The sequence below is a fragment of the Rhinoraja longicauda genome, chromosome 3 (assembly GCF_053455715.1).
Source record: "Rhinoraja longicauda isolate Sanriku21f chromosome 3, sRhiLon1.1, whole genome shotgun sequence".
NCBI classification, from domain to species: Eukaryota; Metazoa; Chordata; class Chondrichthyes; order Rajiformes; family Arhynchobatidae; genus Rhinoraja; species Rhinoraja longicauda.
This window is the reverse complement of record NC_135955.1, coordinates 54,756,643-54,773,680: the sequence shown is the minus strand read 5'-3', so window position 1 is coordinate 54,773,680 and position 17,038 is coordinate 54,756,643. Positions and strand designations below refer to the sequence as shown.

General features: G+C 42.5%; 1 protein-coding gene and 1 long non-coding RNA gene across 2 annotated transcripts in view; one reads left to right on the top strand and one right to left on the bottom strand.

Moving 5' to 3' along the window:
- Positions 1-2,520: 2,520 nt before the first annotated feature.
- Positions 2,521-16,419, bottom strand: LOC144592009 (uncharacterized). The gene is made up of 3 exons (XR_013547057.1): positions 16,103-16,419; positions 8,975-9,076; positions 2,521-2,736 (listed from the first exon to the last, which is right to left on the bottom strand). It is a non-coding gene; the product is annotated as an uncharacterized LOC144592009 (long non-coding RNA).
- Positions 15,877-17,038, top strand: part of dapk1 (death-associated protein kinase 1) — a 151,236-nt gene continuing 150,074 nt past the window's right edge. The window contains exon 1 of the mRNA XM_078396163.1: positions 15,877-16,246. The gene's annotated coding sequence lies outside the window, so the exon portion shown is untranslated. The remainder of the gene's footprint in view (positions 16,247-17,038) is intronic.

Here is a 17,038-nt window from a genome sequence, read left to right as displayed (position 1 = left end):
TCACAAGTGAAGAAAGATGCCCTTGCCAGCGCAAAACAAAAAGTACAGAAGAAACTCCGTGAGATGCAGGACAAATGGTATAGCAAGAAGGCCAATGAAATCCAGGGCTACGCAGACAGTCACGACACCAAGCGTTTCTACGACGCATTGAAGGCTGTGTATGGACCCCAGTCCTCTGGCTCCTCTCCCCTCCTCAGTGCAGACGGGACCCAATTGCTGACAAGAAGAAGCAGATTCTGGAGAGATGGGCTGAACATTTCAACCAGGTCCTCAATCGCCCTGCTAATATCAACGACGAGGCCATCACTCGCTTACCTCAGATGGAGATCAACCAGGGCCTTGACAACCTCCCGACAGAAGAAGAAGTCACAAAGGCCATCAAGCAACTTTCCTGTGGCAAAGCACCAAGATCAGATGCAATTCCTGCTGAAGTGTACAAAGCAGGAGGCCCTGTCATGATGCAGAAGCTGACTGAACTCTTCCAGTCCATGTGGAATGAAGGGAAGGTCCCACAACAGCTGAAAGATGCCAGCATAATCCACATCTACAAGATGAAAGGCAACCGCCAGCCTTGCGACAATCATCGAGGCATCTCCCTCCGGTCCATAGCTGGGAAGATCTTGGCTCGCAACCTGCTCAACCGTCTCATTCAACACCTTGAGCAGGGTCTCCTTCCAGAAAACCTGTGCGGTTTCCGTGCTGGACGTGGAACTGTCGACATGATATTTGCTGCACGCCAACTCCGGGAAAAATGCCAAGAGCAGCACAGCGACCTGTTCGTGACCTTCGTCGATCTGACAAAGGGATTTATTGGAGTAGCTGCCTCAAAAAGGCAGCCAGCATCATCAGAGACCCACACCATCCTGGCCACACACTCATTTCACCACTGCCATCGGGAAGAAGGTACAGGAGCCTGAAAACTGTCACGTCCAGGTTCAGGAACAGCTTCTTCCCTACAGCCATCAGGCTATTAATCAGTACAACCTCAAATAAACTCTGAATTACAATAGATTATTATTATTATTATTATTATTATTATTATTAGTGTACTATGTTTACATATTCTGTTGTGCTGCAGTAAGTAAGAATTTCATTGTTCCATCTGGGACATATGACAATAAAACACTCTTGACTCTTGACTAAAGTCATTCTGAAGACAAAACGAGTCAAATGGTCTACATGTATCATTCTATCATTTATCTACACCGATAGATTAAATATAATAGCCTCTCAGTGATTTGCTGACAGCCTAGAGCACATTTATGTTATGTACCACATCTGTTGTACCACTTTATGAAATACAAGTATATTACTAATCATTAAGGAGATGGGATGCTTTCTAACCAGTTAAACTAACTTTCAGCAGTGAGAAAAGAGGAAGGCCAATGAGAAGTCTTTTCTTTTCATCACTTTTGGGGAAAAAGTGGGCAGAGATTTGTTCCGACTAGCAATTCCTCTCCTCCTGATTTCCTGCTGCTGACAAGCAATTTTACTGATTGTGTTCGAGTAAGCTTAGCTTTCTTACAGATATAAGGTTGGAAGGATCATTCCCAGTCTTTTGTTTGTCTTTGCCTTTTTCACTCCACAAAGAATTTAATTTTAAAAAAGCATACATTTCCTGGGCTTTATAGCTGCCGAAAATATACGACAAGGAAGTACAAAGAACCTTTGTAAAACACTGGTTCAATACAGCTGGAATTTTGGGTCCAATTCTTCAGCAAAGATGGAAGAGCTTTCGAGAGAGTGCAATAAAGATTCCAGGAATAAGAGACTTTGGTTATGTAACAGACTGAGGTTGTTCTCTGTGGAACAGTGAGGTTGCAAGAGAATCTGTGAGCAGCCTGATGTGACCAGTCTCCCTTAGTCCAACCTTGGTCAAGGAGACGCCCATGCCTGCAGTTTTACAAACCATGAAATGGCTTGAGGGAGGAAAAAACAAATGTGTCTGCCTCTCACATGTCAGCTGAACTCTAAGGGTTGCCCAGGTCAGGCTCTCAGGGAAATGTACTGTAAAATCTTTGCAATTGGAAAATTTTACAAGCTTTAGTAAAGAAAAATGGATTGAAAAAAGTCATATAATTTGTGAAATTAGAAATTGTCATACTTACATTTTCCATTTCAGGGGGAAAAGGTTAACATAATGAATGCAGTGAAAAATAAATTAGAACCTCGCAGAATTAAAAATGATATTTTTATTGATGAGAACATATTGAAGTAGATTTATACGTGAGGCCTTACCATTAAGTCATCTTCAGACAACACAGTGAATTTTCCACTTTGTACAGCATATGCAATTATAAGCATGGATCAGACAGACCAAAGTGAGCTTGAGAATTAACACATTCGTATGAGTACTCCAAAAAAATATTTCAAATCTACTGTATAAACTGTCCACGGAGTCCCCAGGTTACATCAGCCTTGACTTGCAAATTTTCGATTGCAAACATTTTCTGATGAATTTTTAAACAATGTTTTTAACAAGTTAAGCTTCCCCAACTTTATTGATGATCGGTGAATCAATTGATTTGGTTGGCCAATGTGGCCAGAGACTAACTATGCAGCTGAATGTGTTTTGAGCTGCTCAGCTGACCATTCGCAGGTATAGGGATGAATTTGCTGGCTGTTTTTTCACTGAAATCCTTCAAGTTCCTCATCAAGTAATTTTCTGCATTCCTCTTTTGTGGAATCAGTTCCCCACCACCATTTTCAGACGGAGCACCCTTTATTCCAACAACACTGAATGGAAAAAATATTCACATTTCTTAATAGATGTTTTGTCAATGATTTATAGCCTCTGCTTCACCAGAGGAAGTGGCCATTCTTCACTTCTCTACAGCTTACATCAGCATTATAGGATGGTTTTATTCAATGCATGGTATTCATCTACAGAAAATCCTTGGTGGGACACAAAAGGACACAAAGTGCTGGAGTAATTCAGCAGGTCAGGCAACATCTCTAGAAAACATGGACGCTTTGGGTCAGGATCCTTTAACACATAAAATTGCTTTATTGTTGTTTGTCAAGCCTGTGGCTGTGGGATATTGAACCTTTATTCTGAATGACCTCAAATTGTGGCTCAAAGTGTGTAGTTTTGGTGCACTACATGCCGATGATGTAACAAGTTTCTTGGCACTGAAATGGCTCGGTAACTGATCTTTGGAAATGAAAGGTGCAACAGTATGATTGGGGATAGGATCTTCGAAGAAAGCAACTGGAGGTTAGTTTCACAGGATTTCCAAAGAAGAATCAGTACACACGGATAAGGATGCTTATTCAAAATGAGGGTTTCATATTGTGAATGCGACATTTCATTTGTAACGTCATTATGTCTCCTTCTGCCACCTTCATACCCTTACAATCTATCTTGTACTCTTCATGCCCAGACTTGTTGAAATATAATATTTACATATTAAACATGCACCCCATTAGATCTTCTCTCCTTCAGAAAACAAAGATCAAGTAATTGAAATTCCTTGAAGAAAATTGGAACACTAGTGGAAGGTGGATTGGAGTCAAACATGTTAATTTAATTGCAAAACCTGCCAATATTATCGTACAGTTTGGGCTTTTTTCTGGCATTAGTTTCTACAATATCCGTTAAACTTTCTCTTTCTACAAAATCCGTGAACAGATCGTCTTTATTGAATGGAAATTATTTACCCACCATGGCATATAGGATATACAGTATATTGTGTACACAATTTAATAAATAATCATAGGGTTATAGAGTCATACAGAGTGGAAACAAGCCCTTTGGCCCAACGTCCACATCGACCAATATGTCCGTCTACACTTGTCCCACCTGTTTGAATTTGGTCCATATCCCTCTAACCCTATCCTATCCATGTACCTGTCTAAATGTTTATTAAACGTTGCGCTACCTGCCTCAACTACCTCCTCCGACAGATCTTTTCATACACCCACCACCCTTTGTGTAAAAAAAGTTACCCCTCATGTTCCTATTAAATCTTTCCCCCCCTCACCTTAAACCTACGATTCTTGATTCCCCTACTTAGTTAATGACTTAGATATACATTAATGACTTAGACGAAGGGAATATACATTAATGACTTAGACGAAGGGATTAAAAGTACCATTAGCAAATTTGCAGATGATACTAAGTTGGGGGGTAGTGTGAATTGTGAGGAAGATGCAATAAGGCTGCAGGGTGACTTGGACAGGTTGTGTGAGTGGGCGGATACATGGCAGATGCAGTTTAATGTAGATAAGTGTGAGGTTATTCACTTTGGAAGTAAGAATAGAAAGGCAGATTATTATCTGAATGGTGTCAAGTTAGGAGGAGGGGGAGTTCAACGAGATCTGGGTGTCCTAGTGCATCAGTCAATGAAAGGAAGCATGCAGGTACAGCAGGCAGTGAAGAAAGCCAATGGAATGTTGGCCTTCGTAACAAGAGGAGTTGAGTATAGGAGCAAAGAGGTCCTTCTACAGTTGTACCGGGCCCTGGTGAGACCGCACCTGGAGTACTGTGTGCAGTTTTGGTCTCCAAATTTGAGGAAGGATATTCTTGCTATGGAGGGCGTGCAGCGTAGGTTCACTAGGTTAATTCCCGGAATGGCGGGACTGTCGTATGTTGAAAGGCTGGAGCGATTGGGCTTGTATACACTGGAATTTAGAAGGATGAGGGGGGATCTTATTGAAACATATAAGATAATTAGGGGACTGGACACATTAGAGGCAGATAACATGTTCCCAATGTTGGGGGAGTCCAGAACAAGGGGCCACAGTTTAAGAATAAGGGGTAGGCCATTTAGAACGGAGATGAGGAAGAACTTTTTCAGTCAGAGGGTGGTGAAGGTGTGGAATTCTCTGCCTCAGAAGGCAGTGGAGGCCAGTTCGTTGGATGCTTTCAAGAGAGAGTTGGATAGAGCTCTTAAGGGTAGCGGAGTGAGGGGGTATGGGTAGAAGGCAGGAACGGGGTACTGATTGAGAGTGATCAGCCATGATCGCATTGAATGGCGGTGCTGGCTCGAAGGGCTGAATGGCCTACTCCTGCACCTATTGTCTATTGTCTACTCTGGGCAAGAGATTCTGTGCATTTACCCGATCTATACCTCTCATGATTGTGAACACCTCTATAAGATCACCCCACATCCTCCTGTGGTCCAAAGAATAAAGACAGCCTGCTCAACTTCTCCCTATAGCTCAGGCCTTCATGTCCTTGCAGCTTTTACTGCAGAATATATAAGTATAATGGGAACCACATAACCTCTTGATTGGCTTTTGTCAAGCCTGCGGCTGCAGAAATCCCACTGTAAATCCCTGCATACATGTGCGGGTTAAATAAAGTTTTATCTTTACATTTCTTTACATGTTAAATAATATAGAGAGGCTGAAATCTAACTGAAGTTACAAAATGAGAAAGATTATTATAGACATGGAAGATCAATGGTGGGGAGGTCAGAGCCAGTGATGGACTGGGCAATGTTCACAACCTTTTGCAGTCTTTTCCGCTCCTGAATGTTCAAGTTGCCGAACCAGGGCATGATACAACCAGTCAATATGCTCTCTACTGTACACCTGTAGATGTTCAAGAGAATCCTCTTTGACATACCGAATCTCCTGTGCTTTATTTATAATTGCATCAGTGTGCTGGGTCCTGGAAAGATCTTCGGAAATATGCTCGCCCAGGAATTTGACATTTTTGATTCTCTCCACCTGTTGATATAAACAGGATTGTGGGTCCTCATCCTTACCTCTTCCAAAGTCCACAATCAGTTCATTGGTTTTACTGATATTGAGAGCCAGGTTGTTGTGCTGGCACCATTTGGTCAATCGGTCAATCTCACTTCTATACTCTGACTCATCACCATCTGTAATTTGTCGAACAACGGTGGTGTCATCGGCAAACTTGAAGATGGAGTTCGCACTGTGTCCGACTACACAGTATAGAGTGGGTAGAGCAGGGGGCTGAGCAGGCAGCCTTGAGGTGCTCCCATACTGATTGTCAATGAGGAAGACGTTTCTCTGCCAATTCGAACAGACTGTGGTCTGTGGATGAGGAAGTCGAGGATCCAATTGCAGAGGGATGCACAGAGACCCAGTTCCGTGAGCTTGGTAACCAGCTTGGAGGAGATGATGGTATTGAACGCCGAGCTTTTACTCACGGGGAACCATACACTGTAGTCCTAAATCTTTCTGTTCTGCAGGGCTCCTTACTGTGAGCTATTTACAGGGCTATTTAATATGTAAACCTATCCTGGTTTGCCATTCCAAAGAACAACATCTCATATTTGCAAGAGTTAAATTCTATTTGTCACTCCTTGGCCCAACTTCCCTGACGATGTATATCAGTTTTAGTTTTAGTTTATAACCACATGTACCAAGGTGCAGTGAAAAGCTTTTGATATGTACTAACCAGTCAGTGGAAAGGCAATACATGATTGCAAGCTAGCCATTCACAGTGTACAGACACGTGATAGGGAATAACGCTTAGTGCAAGGTAAAGCTAGTAAAGTCCAATCAAAGATAGTCCAAGGGTCCCGGATGAGGTAGATAGTAGTTCAGGACTGCTCGATAGTTGCGGTAGGATGGCTCAGTTGCCTGATAACAGCTGGGAAGAAACTGTCCCTGAATCTGGTGGTTTGCGTTTTCACACTTCTATACCTTTCGCCTGATGGGAGAGAGGAGAAGAGGGAGAGGCCAGGGTGCGACTCATCCCTGATTATGCTGCTGGCCTTGCCAAGGCAGCGTGAGGTATAAATGGAATCAATGGAAGGGAGGTTGGTTTGTGTGAAGGTCAGGGCTGCGTCCACAATTCGCTGCAATTTCTTGCGGTCTTCCCAAACAAAGCTGTGATGGATCCCGATAAAATGCTTTCTGTAGAGGTTGGTGAGAGTTGTTGGGGACATGCCAAAATTCCTAAGCCTTCTGAGGAAGTAGAGGCATTGGTGTGCTTTCTTGGTTATTACTTCAATATGGATGGTCCAGGAGAAGTCGTTGGCAAAATTTACTCCTAGGAATTTGAAGTTTTCAACAATCTATTCTTTGGAACCGTCAACGTAAACTGGGGTATGTGTACCGCTTTGCTTCCTGAAGTCAATCACCTCTCCTTTGACACCAGGACACGAGATTCTCAATCACCTTCCTGTACTCCGACTCGTCATTATTTGATATCCGGCCCACAATGGTGGTGTCGTCTGTAAATTGAATTAGATTTGTACCTAGCAGCACAGCTATGGGTGTACCAGGAGTAAAGAAGGGGGCTGAGAATGCATCCTTGCGGAGCACCAGTGTTGAGGATTATCTTAGAGGATGATTTGTCCACTATCCTCACTGATCGGGGTTTGTTGGTCAGGAAGTCGCAGACCCAGTTGCAGAGATGAGTGCTGACTCCAAGTCATGCAAGTTTAGAGATGAGCTTGGATGGTATAATGGTGATAAAGGCAGAGTTGTAGTCTATGAATAGGAGTCTGATGTAGGTGTCTCTCTTTTCCAGTTGTTCCTGGGATGAGTGTAGGGCCAGGGAGATGGCATCATCCATGGACCTGTTGTGGTAGGTGAACTGCAGTGGGTCAAGGCCGTTTGGTAGACTGGTAGATCAAGTTTGAACATGGATATCCTTCCTTGCTATTCACTTTACCGCCAATTTTGATGCCGTCCAAATTATTAACGTTGAATTAAACACCAGTGGACCCAGTGCTGCCCCATATGGCACACCACTTGAAAACAACCTTCTACGATATCCTTTGATTCCTTCCTCCAAGCCAACGTTGAATTAATCTGGCTAGCTCACCTTGGGTTCCCTGTGATCCAACATGTAAAGCTTGCACATAGTCCAGGTTTACAGTTTCACTGGGCTGGAACCTCATAATTTCCATCCTACTATAGTTTGTAAATGAAAACTAGTAAATGATTGATATGTCAGCATGCAAATGATTGCCTCATATATTACAGTTGCAAACTCCGATGACCAATCTAAACCTCAAGCACTTATTTGCTGACAAACTTCAGAATTCCGGTGCAACCCTCTACTTTAGGTGATTTAAATCTTTGATAAATTTACATAAGGCAAGTGTAAATGCTAAGCAGATAACAGGTGCAGGAAGCACTAACTTTTGGCAAAGGCAATAAAGTATGTTTTTTCTACAGTTGGTCGTGATAGTGGAAGTTGTACTATATTAAGTAACCAACACAGCTTTAAATAACTCTTTACAGGTACCTTTAGCCTGTGTTCTACAGCAGAAAAGCAGTGAGAGGTGGGGACGAGTGGAGGTGAAACAGTCTTACAAAACCCAGGGAAGGGGAAAGGGAGGGTGAACTCCCTATTCAGTATTGGGTAACTTAAAACTGAGAACTTGGCTAGCTTACAACCCAATGTTATGAACATTGTATTCTCTAATTTTAGGTAAGTACATAACCCTCCCCCTCACCCTTATTTCCCCTATATAACCTCCTCTTCTTCCCCCCCTCATACCCCATCTGGACTCAGAATTATTTCTTCCCTTTCCCTTCCGCCTACGATCCTTCCCCTAGCATCACAATTTGCACTGTTCAATCCTTTTGTCTCACACCTTCTGTCTTTTCATCACTGACCTTTGTCCAACCGTCTGCCTACCTGAAAACTTTGCTCATCTGTGTTGCCCTATTACCTGCCAGACTTTGTCCTGACCCTCCTCTCTTCCAGCTTTCTTCCCCCCCCCCCCCCAATCAGATGTCACAACTGAAGGGTCCCGATCCAAAACGACACCTATCCATGCTCTCCAGAAATACTGCCTGACCTACAGAATTTCGACTGCGCTGTCCTCCGCCCCTCTGGTGGAGGGGTAGACCTTACGGCCCTCGACAACAACACGTTGAACTGGCTACAGCGCCTGGAGGGTGTTACATAACCTCTGCTGCCTCAAACGCAAGAAGAAGAAGAATTTCTCCAGCACTTTGTGTCTTCTCAGAGTATTTTCCACTCTTTCTCACAATTTACTAATGCATGATGGACCCAACACGGTCCTGGACTTACTTGTCACTGTAAATAAAATATATCACGTGAGTGCATCCTATTGCGAGTGTCAGTGTGGTCACTGCCGATCCTGGCGTCAACCGCGACACCACAGTTTGTCTCCTAAAAAATAATGAACGAAACATTGAAGGTGCAGAAATCCAGAATATTACATTATTGCAGTTGCTGTAAATGCTATAAGAAATTATTATACAAAGAACACCACAGACGAAAAATATTTTGGAAACAATTATCCAGCCTTTGGACCATCTTTCATGAAAACCTGTGTGAGCGATGAAATGAACTATATTTAAGAAACCAAAAAACATATTAAAGGATCAGAGAATCTTGTTTACACTGCATATTTGACAAGCAAATAGACTCCTGTCTATTTCACATACAGAACTAACCCGGTTAATTTTGTCATACCAGGATAAGCCTCAGGGTAGGACCAATACAAGGTCAACATATTACAAAATGCCGGTGTAACTGAGTGGGTCAGGTAGTATCTCTGAAGAACATGGAAAGGCAATGTTTCACATCTGGACCCTTCTTCAGTTATTTGAGGTCAGGATCATGGATAGGCAACCCGAGTTGCCACCTATCCATGTTCTCCAGAAATGCTGCCTGACCACTGAGTTACTCCAATACTTCAGGTCTTTTCTTGTACACCGGCATCTGCAGTTCTTTGTGTCTGCGTCTGTCATTGTAATACAATGTCTTAGCAGATTTATTATTATGCAACTATTTATCCATATTTCATAGCTCTTGGTCTGTAGGAATTGCACAACATAATTTGTTTCTCCTCATAGTAACATAAGAGCAATTTTACAATTTTTAAACGTTCTGATATATCATTCTTCAGAACTTCATTAACATGCATTACCTATTGCACGATGTTATGCAAGTCATGATCATACCTAGCAAATCCACTTCAGTCCAATGCCAGTGCAGACAAGGTTTGAGGGTATATCCTCACATGAACCCTATCACAATCTTCTTGTCTGCAGTACTCCCATTAAAGACCTGACACCAATCACCTGAAAGGCAAAGGTCCTCAACCAATGTCCCCACCACACAACACTGCCCTTAGGCAATCAAAGCCCTGGAAAACATGGATTATTTTTGACATCTTGCCAAGATCCTCCCAAAATCTGACATTTTGACAAAATTCATCATACGGATAGTTGGGTGAGGAAAAGTGCATGAAATCAGAACACCAGACCAGTAATGCACACATGGTCTACTAGAAAGAGTGATCCTCAGTCTCCTGTATACTTAAGAGTAATCGACAACCTTTGGCAAGCACCTCAAAGCACTGAAGAAATATCACCAATGCTACTTCTGCAAAATCCTCCAAATCCATTGCTGAGTGTAGCAAATCACCATCAGCATCTCTTGCAACCTCTTCCCAGCTGCAAGGTTCTGACTACACTCCAAAGTACTGTGCTCATACCTGTCACCAGACTTTCAAAGCAAGCACCGAACTCTGAGCTCTGTCTTAGGATGGGATTCTCCAAGGGAAATATTTCAAGGATATTCTCAAACTCTCCTGGAGGCAGTGTAATATCTCCATTAACTCGAGAAATCTGAAATATGAAATATGAAAAATAATATGAAAGTCCCTGGTTCATGATCACTCAGAAGGAGAAAGAGAATCTGAGTTGAAACTGAGCAACCCAAGTTCACAAATAACCCACTGCAAAGAACACCACCTACTGCACCTGTGGCAGAGTTAGTGGATCTCTCTTGAATTCTTCATTCTCCTCAGAACCCACAGAACTAGAGTGGAATTACGGGTGTCAGAGGTTATGGGGAGAAGGCAGGAGAATGGGGTTAAGAGGGAGAAATGGATCAGCCATGATTGAATGGCGGAGTAGACATGATGGGCCGATTGGCCTAATTCTACTCCTATCACTTATGAACTTATGAACGAAGTAAGAAACAAAGTGCTGGGGTAACTCAGCAGGTCAGGCAGCATCTCTGGAGAAGATAAATAGATGAAGTTTCAGTTCAGACTGAAAAAGGGTCCCAACCTGAAACATCTCCTGTCCATGTTCTCCAGCGATGCTGCCAGATCTGCTGAGTTACTTTATGTCTTTTTTTGCAGTTCTTTTGAGTCTAGAGTGGAAGTAAGTTATCCTTGACCCCAAAGAGACTACCCACGGGGAGGATGGGTTCATCACAACATACTTTAGAGCTATTGTAAAGGATTTTACGTCTAAAAATCTAACTGCTGAACTAAACGTGACCATTGTATGCTAATGAATAAATGGAAATAAATGTAGCTATGGAGACAGACAGTACTGCCAATAACTCACAAATCAAACCCCTGAATGTTGGCCATGTTTTAATGGTTTGGGATAGTGAAATATTCTTGTCCAGATCTCCTGCAGTGGGAATCTGGCAGTGTACAATTTTCACATCTATATTATGGATGCGAATAATGTTATCCAAGATTAATCACATGAGAAATTAAACAAAATTAAACAAATAGGGAGCAGGCAGGAAATGGGGTTAGGAGGGAGAGATGGATGAGCCCATGATTGAATGGCGGAGTAGACATGATGGGCCGAATGGCCTAATTCTACTCCTATCACTTATGAACTTATGAACGAAGTAAGAAACAAAGTGCTGGGGTAACTCAGCAGGTCAGGCAGCATCTCTGGAGAAGATAAATAGATGAAGTTTCAGTTCAGACTGAAAAAGGGTCCCAACCTGAAACATCTCCTGTCCATGTTCTCCAGCGATGCTGCCAGATCTGCTGAGTTACTTTATGTCTTTTTTTGCAGTTCTTTTGAGTCTGGAGTGGAAGTAAAGTTATCCTTGACCCCAAAGGGACTACCCACGGGGAGGATGGGTTCATCACAACATACTTTAGAGCTATTGTAAAGGATTTTACGTCTAAAAATCTAACTGCTGAACTAAACGTGACCATTGTATGCTAATGAATAAATGGAAATAAATGTAGCTATGGAGACAGACAGTACTGCCAATAACTCACAAATCAAACCCCTGAATGTTGGCCATGTTTTAATGGTTTGGGATAGTGAAATATTCTTGTCCAGATCTCCTGCAGTGGGAATCTGGCAGTGTACAATTTTCACATCTATATTATGGATGTGAATAATGTTATCCAAGATTAATCACATGAGAAATTAAACAAAATTAAACAAATAGGGAGCAGGCAGGAAATGGGGTTAGGAGGGAGAGATGGATGAGCCCATGATTGAATGGCGGAGTAGATTTGATGGGCCGAATAGCCCAATTCTGCTCCTATCACATGATCTTATAACCTTTGAAAACTTTTATCTTTTTCCAACAAAAATCAACAAAAATGTACGTGGCTGGATTACAGGGTGAGGTCAAGGCCACATCTTCATGACCAGAAGTCAACACACACCATTAATGATCCATAGAATTGTTCATAACACGGATGCTCAAAAGCTTCTCCATGGAGGCGTGCCTGGAGAATGCAAGAATGTACTAGGCTGCAAGTGACTAGTTTTCAATTTCAATTAAAAACTTTGTAATTGAAAGAAAGAGAATCAGAAAGGAGAGATTTCCATTTGAATTTGGATACATAAAGTGGATTTTTAATACTATCTTACATTATTTTTTAAGATTATCAGAAGGACAAGGACATTAAGTCATTCATTTTTCTTCTTTTATGATGACAAATCTTAGTTGATCACAATGGATGCTAACTTGCTCTCAGCCTTCCATTAATGCTGTCTGTAAATGATGCAATATTATCCAAGGAACAATGCCTTCTTTCCTTTTTCTTTCTCCAAAAGGAGATTAATAACTGGGCTAGGTGAAAAAAACATATATGCGGTGTATTGGTGCTCGAATGCATTTTGTCATTAGAAACATTTACAATGATCAGAATGTCTTACTTTGTATCCAATGAGATGAAAAAAAATCTTTGCAAAAGACCAGTACCTGCCATCTCCGGAAATTATGGCTCATCTCTTAGTCGCCTGGGTCATGCTCACTCAAGAATTTGAATATCCAACATTGGCTAACACTTCACTAAAGTACCGAGTGGGTTCTGCAATGTTGGAGGTGTAATCTTTCAAAAGAAACAATAAACTAAACTCTCAGTCCTCTCTCTCTGGCTTTTTTTAGAACAGATTCAGATTGTTATTTTTAGAGTCTTACAACTTAGCAACCATATTATACTTAAGAAATACTTAATTGGCTGTGACACGTAGAATGTCCTCTGCGTGTGAATACTCCATGTAACTGCATATTTGTTCTTTGAGCAGCTATTGTTAATTGCTTACATACCAGATGCCAACAGCAAATTTGGTTACTTCAGTAACTCACCATATTCGACTGTCCCTTCATTGACATTTTAAATAAATGCTAATCTAAATTGTTTGCTTACATTTTGCCAGATATTCCACTTCACAACTAGAAAAGAGAGTTACTTTGTGTCTTATGAAATAGAGGAATTAGAGCAACTACTATGGGCAATGACTGCCCATAAAATCTCAAGCAAATTCAATCACAGTCTTTATTCATCTTCATGATTACGCTTCCATTATCAGAACTCAATGCACAATTCATTAGAAGCAACATGCATAACTTTGCACGTCATGAAGTCATTGAAAGAGACTGCAGAAAAGAAGCTGATTTCACCCATTTGTACTTGTGTCATATATTTGAAACAGCTATATAATTATCTCCGTCCTCCTATTCTTTTGGCATCAACCTAAAAAGTAATTATTTGATTCACTTTTTACATTTGCAATACCCCGTCACCTGGCACCAGTCTTATCTGAAAACGATAGGCAGAATATGACCAAAACATCCAGAATATCCAGCCTTATGAATGAATGTGTTTCATTCAGATAGACTTTTCTTTGCCTTCCATCACAGTGAGGGTGTGCCTGGAGCAATCACTGTGATGGCTGTTTGTGTTAAAACTGTATCTGTGTGTCCTGTGCTTTTTGTTGTCTACTGCCGGACCCTGACATGAGAGGACGCTGGCGCTGTTTGTTCGCCGCTTCTCCGTCAGGATAGTTTGTCTGTTTGTTTTTATGTTATGACTGTTTTTGTAAAGCGCTTTGAGCACCTGGTAAAGCGCTATATAAAATAAATGCTTATTATTATTATTATTATTATCGAAGGTAGACACAAAATGCTGGAGTAACTCAGTGGGTCAGGCAGCATCTCTGGAGAGAAGGAATAGGTGACGTTTCGGGTCGAGACCCTTCTTGTTTCATTATCGTATCAACCCGGTGTGGGGGGACTGCTGTGAGAGAGGGGGAGGGGGGAGAACAAAGGGGAGACCTGGCGTAGATACTCTGTAACTTTGACAGCGCCCTTTATGGGTGACTATTTGCATACCTTGGGTATGCAAGCAAAGAATTTCACTGTGTCTTGTCACATGTGACAATAAAGTATTCATTCCTTCATTCATTCAATGCTTACCCAGTCATAACTCACTGTGTAAAACATATTCTCCTTATACAGTCATACAGTGTGGAAACAGGCCCTTCGGCCCAACTTGCCCACACCGACCAACATGTCTCATCTACACCTGCCTGCATTTGGCACATATCCCTCTAAACCTGTCCTACCCATGTACCTGTCTAAATGTTTCTTAAAAGTTGTGATAGTACCTGCCTCAACTACTTCATCCAGCAGCTCGTTCCATATACCCACCACCCTTTGCAGTTCCTCAGGTTCCTATTAAATCTTCCCCCCCTCACCTCAAACCAATGGCCCCTGGTTCTCAACTCCCCATACTCTGGGCAAGAGACTCTGTGAGTCTACCCGATTTATTCCTTTCATGATTTTGTACAGCCCGAATGTTTCGTGCCCTACTTAAGTCCTGACCTATGAAAATTGCAGATCAGATAATATCACATGACTACTGCAATATGGATCATGGGAGCAGCTGCCCCTGAGCTTTGAAAACTCCCAGGTAATCCATCACTTCCCATGTTTCACGCCTGTTGGATGCGCATGGGGATTCTGGCTTCCCTTTCTTCTGGATTTTGTAAATTAGTAATAGAAAGAAAACCTTAGTTTTCTGCAACTTATATTCCCTTTTATGCAACTTCGAATCAATTTTTTGACATTCATCCTACAATTTTGGTAGAGTCTTGCTCAGGTTGTTTCAAGGCCTTGTGCTAATTACCTTCCATCTGTTTCCTTTTGTCATGGAAAACATCGTGCATCCCCACCATTCCCAGATTTAAAATTTGCCAAGTCCTAGGAAAAGAGAACATTGAAAGTATCCCTACACCCAACCATGGGTAGCGTTTGTTGGATCCAAGTTAACAAAGTTCAAAGGGCCAAACTGTCTTTTGTAACTATGGACAAGGTGTGAAATTATCTTCACTAAATGAAAGAGAGAAAAGGAAAACATAACATGAAATCTGCCAGATGAAACCTATCATTGAAATTGGATTTTTTAAAAAATCATTACAGTCCTTAAAGTGTGGACTATTGTATTCAGAGGTAAACTCCAAACGTAAGTCATGAGGCTGGGTACATTTCATTGTCAAAGAACACTTTACTTTGCACTAAGTTTACATATTATCTCCACTGAGAGTAAAATTTAGCAGAAGGGCTGAGGCAGTGATGGTAATTCAAGTGTGCCTACTGTGTGCTGATATTAACTCTTTAAAATAGTTATTTGAAATTGTATTAAGGGCCGGTCCTTCAGTGGGTCAGGCAGTATATGTGGCTGGACAACCGCAATGAATGTTTATCTTTGACCTGAGACATTAACTTTGCTTCTCTTTCCAGAGATGCTGCCTGATCCGCGAAGTGTCACCAACATTTTCCGATGTTATTATTTTCAGTGTAACATTATCATTCGAATCTTGTTCTTTAAAATTATAAGGACTCCGGTGGCAAGTGTCAGCATCCTACCTCAAAGAACAATTTGCTCCGCTTTCTGCAAGTGTACGATTCACAATGGATTTGCCCATCTTTGCTACAGGCTTACTCGGAGACAACACCCCTACGCTGTGAAAGCAAAGGCAGGAACAGGAGAAATAAACGACACTGCATAGAAAGATCCCATCTTGTGGAAGGAAACGTGCAGACAGACGCCAGTGCGAGAGGGAAGTGGCGAGCTCTTTTCTGTAACTTCCATTCCGCCGCTGGCACCTCGGGTGAACACACCTTATTTCCCAGCGGTTGGTAATTTGCAGAAGGAGCAGCAAGTCGGTGGCCTGGTAATCGGGGAGTCGCATTATACACGGAAAATAAACACAAAGCCGGGTGTGGGAGCTGGATATTCCCCCCAGGCGCCAGAGAGCGAGCAGAGTGAGTATGCAGCTGCCCGCGGGGCCGGGCTGGGCTGTCATAGGCTGGGCCGCCGCTCTGGGCGCGTGGACCCGGGGCAGTTGACGCTGGGCTCCGGGCCGCTTCCTCACGAGCTGCCGGCGCCGGCTTGCAGCCGAGCACTGCTAGCTGCTAGGTGCTAGCTGCAACCTGCAACCTCCTCTCTCTCTCTCTCTCTCTCTCTGCTTTTCAGCTCGGGGTGGTACGCGCGTTGCATTTCTTCGCTCACGGTGCAAATGGTCCACCGGGAGTGGGCTGGTATTTCCTCCTGTTACTCCTGGGGTTGCTTGGGGTTGGAGGCCGAAGGCAAAGCAGGCGCCGAGCGCACGGCGGGGACGGAGACGGACACCTCCGACCTGGGCTCTGCTCGCGGGACTCCCGTGTTGTAAGGTTTTAATTCACCAAGTGCGAGGTGTCTATGCTTTAAAATCCGGATTGGTTTCGGATCGAATTTGTGCAGGGAAGCGAATGGTTGCTGGTTGGAAAACAATTCGAGCCCTTTTGTGTATTGTTTTTTAAATGGTCATATTTCCATGCCCCCGCTGTTGGGTGTCCAGCCCCGTGTGGCTACCTAGTTAGTATTGACTAGTTCACGCTAGTCAGTTCAATTTCAAAGATATGGGTGTCGCTGACTTTATGTGGGGGCAACAATGGGTGTGATTTTAAATATAGATGTTTTTGTTTCTTTTATTATATTAATCCAATTGTCTGGATTTGCATTGTGAAGAATGCTGCTGATTGCTTTATTGTCGTATAGCTGAATCGAAGAAATGT